This window comes from Cupressus sempervirens, chromosome 2, assembly GCF_028749045.1.
Source record: "Cupressus sempervirens isolate cs-2001-9-10 chromosome 2, ASM2874904v1, whole genome shotgun sequence".
Taxonomy (NCBI): Eukaryota; Viridiplantae; Streptophyta; class Pinopsida; order Cupressales; family Cupressaceae; genus Cupressus; species Cupressus sempervirens.
In genome coordinates this window covers 538934691-538945788 of record NC_143119.1, presented here as the reverse complement: position 1 = coordinate 538945788, position 11098 = coordinate 538934691, and positions in this window count along the sequence as shown.

Sequence of the window (11098 nt, the reverse complement as noted above, 5' to 3'; positions counted from 1 at the left end):
TCATGTACGTGATCCAAAAGCGATTAACTCTTTTTCTGGCTAACGGCCAAAGTTTTCGAATCAACTCAGCTACCCCGACTCGAATTGCCTCGAGCCTTAACCGCCTCCATTTTTTTTTTCGCTCGACTCATGTAATCGCACTCGCCTTGATTCTGAGTGGCCCGAGTCACTTACGTGATCCAAAACCGGGTAACTTTTTCTTTTTTCTTTTTTTTGTCAAGTCCCAAAGTTTTTAACTCGAATAGAGTCGGATGCCCCGACTCGAGTCGTCTCCAAATTTTTTGCACGACTCATGTCACCGTGCTCGACTTGATTCTAAGTGCCCCGAGCCGTGTACATGATCCAAAAGCGGTTAACTTTTTCTTTTTGGTTAACGCCCAAAGTTTTCAACTCGACCCGCCTCGGCAACCTCGACTCGAAGCACCTCGAGCCTTAATGGCCTCCAATGTTTTTGCACGACTCATGCCACCATCGACTTTTTGCTCGAATCATGTCACCCAAGGCACCTCGATGCTACGTGACCCGAGCCCTGTGCGCGATCCAAAACCGGGTAACATTTTTTTTTGAACTCCCAAAATTTCATTCTTTTTTGCCTTACGAGGCCTATCATGATCTCTTTTTATAAAGAAAATTCTCAAATTGGATCATTTCGGCTACCCTACCTCGAATCTGGCTAGCTAGGCGTAACGCCTCGAGTCGGCTCGGCAATACGTGAACTGAAACTTGTCCGTGATCCAAATGCGGGTAACTTGTTTTTTTTTTTTTTTTTTTTGTAATGCCCAAAATTTAGCGCTTTTCGCTGTACAGGGCCTCCCATGATTTTTTTTGTTTTTGTTTTTTTTTTTTCCCCTCGTCGACCCACTCTAGCGACCCAGTCGGGTCGCCCGAGGCTGGGGCGACGGAGATGGGTTGACCTAGTCGGGTGACCCAAGTTGGGTCGACCCAGGCGTGCGATCCTGGCTGGGGACAGCAAGTCGATTCTATAAGTTTGCTTGCCAATTTTGCTAGCCAGGTCGGCTCACCAAGTCATCTAACCATGTGGTCTTTGCCAAATCAAGAATTGACTCTTTAAGTCCACTCACAGCTCATCAAGCTGGCTCACCAAGATGACTTACCATCTTGCCTCACCAGGTTGCCCCACCAGGTCGCCTCTTCTTTAAGACCGCTCACCATGTCGGCTCCCCAAGTCACCTCACCGAGTCGACTATTCAGGTTGGCTCACCAAGTCGACCCCTTAAGTTCGCTCACCAAGTCAGCTCCCTAAGTAAGCTCACCAAGTCGAATCACCTAGTCGTTTTACCACCTTGCCCCAGCAGGTGTGCTCGCCAAGTTGCCCCACCGAGTTGCTTCTCTAAGCCCACTCACCATGTCAGCTCACCAAGTCGGTTGTTCAAGTACGTTGCAAAGTCAACTCTTTAAGTTCGCTCACCAGGTCAGCCTGCCCAAGTCGCCTCTTTAAGTTCGTTCGCCAGGTCGGCCCGCCCAAGTCGCATCAGCGGGCTAACTCGGCGAGTCACCTCACGAAGTTGACTCTTTAAGTGCGCTCACCAAGTCAGCTCACCAAGTTGACTCACCATCTCGCCTCGATAAGTTGGCTTGCCGAGTCACCCCACCAAGTTGTCGCCTCTTTAAGCCCGCTCACCGTGTCAGCTCGTCAGGTCGGCTCACCAAGTCGACTAATCAAGTAGGCCCACCAAGTCACCTCAAGGATAGCTCCTCACCATGAGTCGCCTCAACATGTTGACTCTTTGAGCCTGCTCGCCAGGTCGCCTCACCAAGTTGACTCGAGTACGTTGCCAAGTCGACTCTTTAAGTTTGCTCGCCAGGTTGACTCGCCAAGTCAGCTCACCATGTCATCTCAACGAACCAACTCGCCGAGTCGCCTCACCACGTCGGCTCTCTCATACCACTCGCCAAGTTGCCCCACCAACTTGCCCCGTTAGGCCCACTCACCACGATGCCCCGTTAGGCCCACTCTCACCAAATGGACTCTTTAAGTCTGCTCATAAAGTCGAGCCACCAAGTACTCTCACCAAGTCGACTCTTTAAGTCCTTTCATCGAGTCACCCCACCAAGTACTCTCACCAAGTCAACTCTTTAGGTCCGTTCATAGAGTCACCCCACCAAGTCGACCCTTCAAGTGCGTTCATCAAGTCACCCCACCAAGTCAACTCTTTAAGTTCATTCATCAAGTCACCCCGCCAGGTCAGCCCACAAATTACTCTCACCAAGTCGACTCTTTAAGTTCGTTCATCAAGTCACCCCGCCAGGTCAGCCCACCAAGTGGACTCTTTAAGTTCATTCATGAAGTCACTCTGCCAAGTCGGCCCACTAGGTCGACACTGTAAGTTCGTTCATCAAGTCACCCCGCCAGGTCAGCCCACCAACTACTCTCACCAAGTCGACTCTTTAAGTTTGCTCACCAAGTCACCCCGCCAGGTCAGCCCACCAAGTACTCTCACCAGGTCGACTCTTTAGGTTTGTTCATTAGGGCACCCCACCGAGTACTCTAACCAAGTTGACTCTTTAAGTTTGTTCATCAAGTCACCCCGCCAGGTCAGCCCACCAAGTCGACCCTTTAAGTTTGGTCATCAACTCACCTCGCCAGGTTGGCCCACCAAGTACTCTCACAAAGTCGACTCTTTAGGTTCGTTCATCAATTCACCCCGCCAGCTCGGCCCACCAAGTTCTCTCACCGGGTCGACTCTTTAAGTTCGTTCATCAAGTCACCCCGCCAGTTCGACCCACCAAGTACTCTCACAAAGTCGACTCTCTAAGTTCGTTCATCAAGTCACCCTGCCAGGTCACCCCACCAAGTACTCTCACCAAGTCACCCCGCTAGTTCGACCAACCAAGTCGACTCTTTAAGTTCATTCATCAAGTCACCCGGCCAAGTCAGCCCACCAAGTTGACTCTTTAAGTCTGTTCATCAAGTTACGTGACCAGGTCAGCCCACCGAGTACTCTCACCAAGTCGACTCTTTAAGTTTGTTCATCAAGTCACCCGGCCAGGTCGGCCCACCAAGTCACCAAGTACTCTCACCAAGTCGACTCTCTAAGTCCGTTCATCAAGTCACCCCACCAGGTTGGCCCACCAAGTTGAATCTTGAAGTTCGTTCATCAAGTCACCCCACCAAGTACTCTAACCAAGTCGATTCTTCAAGTGCGTTCATCAAGTCACCCGGCCAACTACTCTCACAAAGTCGACTCTTTAACTATGTTCATCAAGTCACCCCACCAAGCACTCTCACCACGTGAACTCTTTAGGTCCGTTCATAAAGTCACCCCACCAAGTTGACCCTTCAAGTGCGTTCATCAAGTCACCCCACCAAGTACTCTCACCAATTCGACTCTTTAAGTCCTTTCATCAAGTCACCACACCAAGTACTCTCACCAAGTCAACTCTTTAGGACCGTTCATCAAGTCACCTCACCAAGTCGACCCTTGAAGTCCGTTCATCAAGTCACCCCACCAAGTCGACTCTTTAAGTCAGTTCACGAAGTCACCCAACCAGGTCGGCCCACCAAGGACTCTCACCAAGTCGACTCTCTAAGTCTGTTCATCAGGTCAGCCCACCGAGTACTCTCACCAAGTCAACTCTTTAGGTCCGTTCATCAAGTCACCCCGCAAAGTCGACCCTCTAAGTTCGTTCATCGAGTCACCCGACCAAGTCGACTCTTTAAGTCCTTTCATCAAGTCACCCCGCCAAGCCGACTCTTTAAGTCCGTTCATCAAGTCACCAGAACAACTACTCTCACCAAGTCAACTCTATAAGTCTGTTCATCAAGTTGGCCCACCAAGTACTCCCACCAAGTGGACTCTTTAAGTCCGTTCATCAGTTCACCCCGCCAAGTACTCTCACCAAGTAAACTCTTTAGGTCCGTTCATCAAGTCACCCCGCCAAGTCGACTCTTTAAGTCTGTTCATCAAGTCACGTGACCAGGTCAGCCCACCGAGTACTCTCACCAAGTCGACTCTTTAAGTTTGTTCATCAAGTCACCCGGCCAGGTCGGCCCGCCAAGTCACCAAGTACTCTCACCAAGTCGACTCTCTAAGTCCATTCATCAAGTCACCCCGCCAGGTCGGCCCACCAAGTCGAATCTTTAAGTCCGTTCATCAAGTCACCCCACCAAGTACTCTAACCAAGTCGATTCTTCAAGTGCGTTCATCAAGTCACCTGGCCAACTACTCTCACCAAGTCGACTCTTTAACTATGTTCATCAAGTCACCCCACCAAGCACTCTCACCATGTCAACTCTTTAGGTCTGTTCATAAAGTCACCCCACCAAGTCGACCCTTCAAGTGCGTTCATCAAGTCACCCCACCAAGTACTCTCACCAATTCGACTCTTTAAGTCCTTTCATCAAGTCACCACACCAAGTACTCTCACCAAGTAAACTCTTTAGGACCGTTCATCAAGTCACCTCGCCAAGTCGACCCTTGAAGTCCGTTCATCAAGTTACCCCACCAATTCCACTCTTTAAGTCAGTTCACGAAGTCACCCAACCAGGTCGGCCCACTAAGGACTCTCACCAAGTTGACTCTCTAAGTTTGTTCATCAGGTCACCCCACCGAGTACTCTCACCAAGTCAACTCTTTAAGTCCGTTCATCAACTCACCCCACAAAGTCAACCCTCTAAGTTCGTTCATCGAGTCACCCGAACAAGTCGACTCTTTAAGTCCTTTCATCAAGTCACCCCGCCAAGCCGACTCTTTAAGTCCGTTCATCAAGTCACCAGAACAACTACTCTCACCAAGTCGACTCTATAAGTTCGTTCATCAAGTTGGCCCACCAAGTACTCCCACCAAGTTGACTCTTTAAGTCCGTTCATCAGTTCACCCCGCCAAGTACTCTCACCAAGTCAACTCTTTAGGTCCGTTCATCAAGTCACCCCGCCAAGTCGACCCTTTAAGTCCGTTCATCAAGTCGCCCCGCCGAGTTGCTTCTCTAAGCCCACTCACCATGTCAGCTAACCAAGTCGGTTGTTCAAGTACGTTGCCAAGTCAACTCTTTAAGTTCGCTCACCAGGTCAGCCCGCCCAAGTTGCCTCTTTAAGTTCGTTTGCCAGGTCGGCCCGCCCAAGTCGCATCAGCGGGCTAACTCGCCGAGTCACTTCACGAAGTTGACTCTTTAAGTGTGCTCACCAAGTCAGCTCACCAAGTTGACTCACCATCTCGCCTCGATAATTTGGCTTGCCGAGTTACCCCACCAAGTCATCGCCTCTTTAAGCCCGCTCACCGTGTCAGCTCGTCAGGTCGGCTCACCAAGTCGACTAATCAAGTAGGCCCACCAAGTCACCTCAAGGATAGCTCCTCACCATGAGTCACCTCACCATGTTGACTCAATGAGTCGCCTCACCATGTTGACTCTTTGAGCCTGCTCACCAGGTCGCCTCACCAAGTCAACTCGAGTACGTTGCCAAGTTGACTCTTTAAGTTTGCTCGCCAGGTCGACTCGCCAAGTCAGCTGACCATGTCATCTCAACGAACCAACTCGCCGAGTCGCCTCACCACGTCGGCTCTCTCATACCACTCGCCAAGTCGCCCCACCAACTCCCCCTGTTAGGCCCACTCACCACGTCGCCCTGTTAGGCCCACTCACCACGTCAACTCTTTAGGTCCGTTCATAAAGTCACCCCACCAAGTCGACCCTTTAAGTGCGTTCATCAAGTCACCCCACCAAGTACTCTCACCAATTCGACTCTTTAAGTCCTTTCATCAAGTCACCACACCAAGTACTCTCACCAAGTCAACTCTTTAGGACCGTTCATCAAGTCACCTCGCCAAGTCGACCCTTGAAGTCCGTTCATCAAGTCACCCCACCAAGTCGACTCTTTAAGTCAGTTCACGAAGTCACCCAACTAGGTCGGCCCACCAAGGACTCTCACCAAGTCAACTCTCTAAGTCTGTTCATCAGGTCACCCCACTGAGTACTCTCACCAAGTCAACTCTTTAGGTCCGTTCATCAAGTCACCCCGCAAAGTCGACCCTCTAAGTTCGTTCATCGAGTCACCCGACCAAGTCGACTCTTTAAGTCCTTTCATCAAGTCACCCCGCCAAGCCGACTCTTTAAGTCCGTTCATCAAGTCGGCCCACCAAGTACTCCAACCAAGTCGACTCTTTAAGTCCGTTCATCAGTTTACCCCGCCAAGTACTCTCACCAAGTGAACTCTTTAGGTTCGTTCATCAAATCACCCCGCCAAGTCGACCCTTTAAGTCCGTTCATCAAGTCACCCCGCCGAGTTGCTTCTCTAAGCCCACTCACCATGTCAGCTCACCAAGTCGGTTGTTCAAGTACGTTGCCAAGTCAACTCTTTAAGTTCGCTCACCAGGTCAGCCCGCCCAAGTCGCCTCTTTAAGTTCGTTCACCAGGTCAGCCCGCCCAAGTCGCATCAGCGGGCTAACTCACCGAGTCACCTCACGAAGTTGACTCTTTAAGTGCGCTCACCAAGTCAGCTCACCAAGTCGACTCACCATCTCACCTCGATAAGTTGGCTTGCCGAGTTACCCCACCAAGTCGTCGCCTCTTTAAGCCCGCTCACCATGTCAGCTCGTCAGGTCGGCTCACCAAGTCGACTAATCAAGTAGGCCCACCAAGTCACCTTAAGGATAGCTCCTCACCATGAGTCGCCTCACCATGTTGACTCAATGAGTCACCTCACCATGTTGACTCTTTGAGCCCGCTCGCCAGGTCGCCTCACCAAGTCAACTCGAGTACATTGCCAAGTCGACTCTTTAAGTTCGCTCGCCAGGTCGACTCGCCAAGTCAGCTCACCATGTCATCTCAATGAACCAACTCGCCGAGTCGCCTCACCACGTCGGCTCTCTAATACCACTCGCCAAGTCGCCCCACCAACTTGCCCCGTTAGGCCCACTCACCACATCGCCCCGTTAGGCCCACTCTCACCAAGTGGACTCTTTTAAGTCTGCTCATAAAGTCGAGCCACCAAGTACTCTCACCAAGTTGACTCTTTAAGTCCTTTCATCGAGTCACCCCACCAAGTACTCTCACCAAGTCAACTCTTTAGGTCCATTCATAGAGTCACCCCACCAAGTCGACCCTTCAAGTGCATTCATCAAGTCACCCCACCAAGTCGACTCTTTAAGTTCATTCATCAAGTCACCCCACCAGGTCAGCCCACAAATTACTCTCACCAAGTCGACTCTTTAAGTTTGTTCATCAAGTCACCCCGCCAGGTCATCCCACCAAGTGGACTCTTTAAGTTCGTTCATGAAGTCACTCTGCCAAGTCGGCCCACCAGGTCGACTCTGTAAGTTCGTTCATCAAGTCACCCCGCCAGGTCAGCCCACCAACTACTCTCACCAAGTCGACTCTTTAAGTTTGCTCACCAAGTCACCCTGCCAGGTCGGCCCACCAAGTACTCTCACCAAGTACTCTCTTTAGGTCGACTCTTTAACTATGTTCATCAAGTCACCCCACCAAGCACTCTCACCACGTCAACTCTTTAGGTCCGTTCATAAAGTCACCCCACCAAGTCGACCCTTCAAGTCCGTTCATCAAGTCACCCCACCAAGTCGACTCTTTAAGTCAGTTCACGAAGTCACCCAACCAGGTCGGCCCACCAAGGACTCTCACCAAGTCGACTCTCTAAGTCTGTTCATCAGGTCACCCCACCGAGTACTCTCACCAAGTCAACTCTTTAGGTCCGTTCATCAAGTCACCCCGCAAAGTCGACCCTCTAAGTTCGTTCATCGAGTCACCCGACCAAGTCGACTCTTTAAGTCCTTTCATCAAGTCACCCCACCAAGCTAACTCTTTAAGTCCATTCATCAAGTCACTAGAACAACTACTCTCACCAAGTCGACTCTATAAGTCCGTTCATCAAGTACTCCCACCAAGTTGACTCTTTAAGTCCGTTCATCAGTTCACCCTGCCATGTACTCTCACCAAGTCAATTCTTTAGGTCCGTTCATCAAGTCACCTCGCCAAGTCGACCCTTTAAGTCCGTTCATCAAGTCGCCCCACCGAGTACTCTCACCAAGTCGACCCTTTAAGTCCTTTCATCAAGTCACCCCACCAAGTCGACTCTTCAGGTCTGTTCATCAAGTCACCAGAACAAGTAATCTAACCAAGTCGACTCTTTAAGTCCGTCCATAAAGTCACCCCACCAGGTCGGCCCACCAAGTACTCCCACCAAGCCGACTCTTTATGTTCGTTCATCAGTTCACCCCGCTAAGTACTCTCACCAAGTCGACTCTTTAAGTCTGCTCATCAAGTCGAGCCACCAGGTACTCTCACCAAGTTGACTCTTTGAGTCCGTTCATCAAGTCACCCCACCAAGTACTCTAACCAAGTCGATTCTTCAAGTGCGTTCATCAAGTCGCCCCACCAAGTACTCTCACCAAGTCGACTCTTTAAGTCCTTTCATCGAGTCACCTCGCCAAGTACTCTCACCAAGTCAACTCTTTAGGTCCGTTCATAGAGTCACCCCACCAAGTCGACCCTTCAAGTGCGTTCATCAAGTCACCCCGCTAGGTTGGCCCACCAAGTCGAATCTCTAAGTCCGTTCATCAAGTCACCGTCCCGATCTGGCCGAGCCGTTCTGGCTGAGCCATGCTGGCTGAGCCGATCTGGGCGAGCCATTCTGGCTGACCCGATCTGGCCGAGCCGTTTAGGGCAAGCCATGCTGGTCGAGCCGATCTGGTTGAGCCATTCTGGCCGAGCCGATCTGGGCGACCCGTTCTGGACGAGCCATGCTGGCCGAGCTGTTCTGGCCAGGCCATGCTGGCCGAGCTAATCTGGGCGAGCCGTTCTGGCCGAGCTGATCTGGCCGAGCCATGCTGGCCGAGCCAATCTGGGCGAGCCGTTCTGGCTGAGCCATGCTGGCTGAGCCGATCTGGGCGAGCCGTTATGGCCGAGCCGATCTGGCCGAGCCGATCTGGCCGAGCTCCAAAAACTGTGTCGTGGATGGCTGTTTGGTCGCCTCTGTGCCAACTCAATCGGCACAACATTGGGAATGGTTCGACAGCAGTTGTCATTCCAATGTGTCATCGGGATGTCTTGGAACGCGGCCTTTCAAGGGCGAGCTCGCGTCTAGCACTTGGATTGTGCATCGTCACAAGTGAATGGGGAGATCTCTTTGTGAACGGTGTCATGGCGATTGCAAGAGAAAATTAACTTAGTAGTCGGAGCATTGGCCTCGGACCATTGTGACGGCCTTGCAATTTCTCTATAATTGCAACCTATGTTTGCACAGTAGCAGAGTTTGCATGTAAGATTGGCCTTTGTTCTTGACGGTTCCAAGTACTCTCACCGAGTCACCAAGTCACCATGCTGGCCGACCCGATCTGGGCGAGCCGATCTGGGCGAGCCATGCTGGCCGAGCCAAGCTGGCTGAGCCGATCTGGGCGAGCCATGCTGGCCGACCCGATCTGGGCGAGCCATTCTGGCCGACCCGATCTGGCCGAGCTCCAAAAACGGTGTCGTGGATGGCTGTTTGGTCACATTTTTCATTGAATTGGATTTTTAAGGGAGTTGTCCGTGCTATCACAGATTTCTAATGCAGAGCGAGCCTCACACTAATAGCTTATATAGGAGAGGTTGTTGCCGCGAGCCTCTCCCATGCCCCTTTCATTGATTCAACATTGGTGTCTAGGCGGATCAGATTGTTGGGTTTTCAAACGGTGTATGCTGATGTTGAATCAATGAAAGGGGCATGAAGTGATCTCAGTGCTTTTCCTCGGCTCTCCTTTAGATCATGTTTTCCGATGACTCAATTTTGGAAAAGGTGAGGCAGCGGTTGCCGATCCATGGCGTGTGTTTTTGGTGATTTTAAAACTTGATCTAAACGTGAGCCCTTGTCTAGCACTCTGACGTTGCTTGGTATAATGGCAATTTGCTATGGGTGCTCGGCGCTCTAGCAATTTGTCATGGTGTACTTATCGCGGCTACATGGGAGCTTTAATATCGAAAGCTCTCGGCGAAAAATGGTGGCCGAGCCATGCTGGCCGACCCGATCTGGCTTAGCCATTTTCGTCGACCCGATCTGGCTCTTCTTTCTCACTCCATCGGCACAAATTCGGGAGTTGTTCGACAGCGGTTGTCGTTCCAATGTGTAATTGCGGTGATCTCGAGAGCAATGCTAACGGCGGGAGCTTGTGTCTAGCATTTGGGGATGTTTGTGGAAGCGAGCAGGGGAGCTTCTCTTATCGAAACCTCTCCGTGGCCTTTGAATATAGACCCAGTGCCGACGATATCGATGGATACGAGCCTTGGATTCTAAAATTGTTTAGCTAACATTGGTTTTTTTGAGAGATGGTTACGAAAGCACTTCCCGATCGATACGCGGGAGTTTCCTAAGATCGCCTGTGTGCCAACTCGATCGGCACAACATTGGGAATGGTTCGACAGCGGTTGTCGTTCCAATGTGTCATCGGGATGTCTTGGAACGCGGCCTTTCAAGGGCGAGCTCGCGTCTAGCACTTGGATTGTGCGTCATCACAAGTGATTGGGGAGATCTCTCTGTGAACGGCGGCATGGCGATTGCAAGAGAAAATTGACTTAGTAGTCGGAGCATTGGCCTCGGGCCATTGTGACGGCCTTGCAATTTTTCTATAATTGCAACCTATGTTTGCGCAGTAGCAGAGTTTGCACGTTAGATTGGCCTTTGTTCTTGACAGTTCGAAGTACTCTCACCAAGTGAGCAAGTCACCATGCTGGCCGAGCCGATCTGGCCGAGCCATGCTGGCCGAGCCGATCTGGGCGAGCCATTCTGGGCGAGCCAATCTGGGCGAGCTCCAAAAATGGTGTCGTGGATGGCTGTTTCGTCACATTTTTCATTGAATTGGATTTTTAAGGGAGTTGTCCGCGCTATCGCAGATTTCTAATGCAGAGCGAGCCTCGCACTAATAGCTTATATAGGAGAGGTTGTTGCCGCGAGCCTCTCCCATGCCCCTTTCATTGATTCAACATTGGTGTCTAGGCAGATCGGATTGTTGGGTTTTCAAACGGTGTATGCTGATGTTGAATCAATGAAAGGGGCATGAAGCGATCTCAGTGCTTTTCCTCGGCTCTCCTTTAGATCATGTTTTCCGATGACTCAATTTTGGAAAAGGTGAGGCAGCAGTTGCCGATCCAT